The following is a 263-nucleotide window of genomic DNA, read 5'->3' as shown; positions in this document are numbered from 1 at the left end:
CCACCAGACCGTTCGTTCATCCACGAAGGTGCCCCGTTGAAATGACGGGTTTAAGTTTAACTCCAAGAGTTCGATCGGTTCAGAAAAATGAAGCTGAGAACCGCGATACGAACCCCTGACTTGTGGGGCACGGGGCCGACTCTCTACCGGCGCGGCTACGACGCCACTGTGTGGGTGGCCGGGCGAGCTAGGCTGAAGGCACGAGTCAGCGCAGTGGCTTGGGCGGGAGAAGAACCGGTCCCATCACGACACCCTCTCACCTG

The sequence above is a fragment of the Frankliniella occidentalis genome, unplaced genomic scaffold (genome assembly GCF_000697945.3).
Source record: "Frankliniella occidentalis isolate FOCC.00 unplaced genomic scaffold, Focc_3.1 Scaffold902, whole genome shotgun sequence".
Classification (NCBI taxonomy): domain Eukaryota; kingdom Metazoa; phylum Arthropoda; class Insecta; order Thysanoptera; family Thripidae; genus Frankliniella; species Frankliniella occidentalis.
This window is presented reverse-complemented; position numbering follows the sequence as displayed.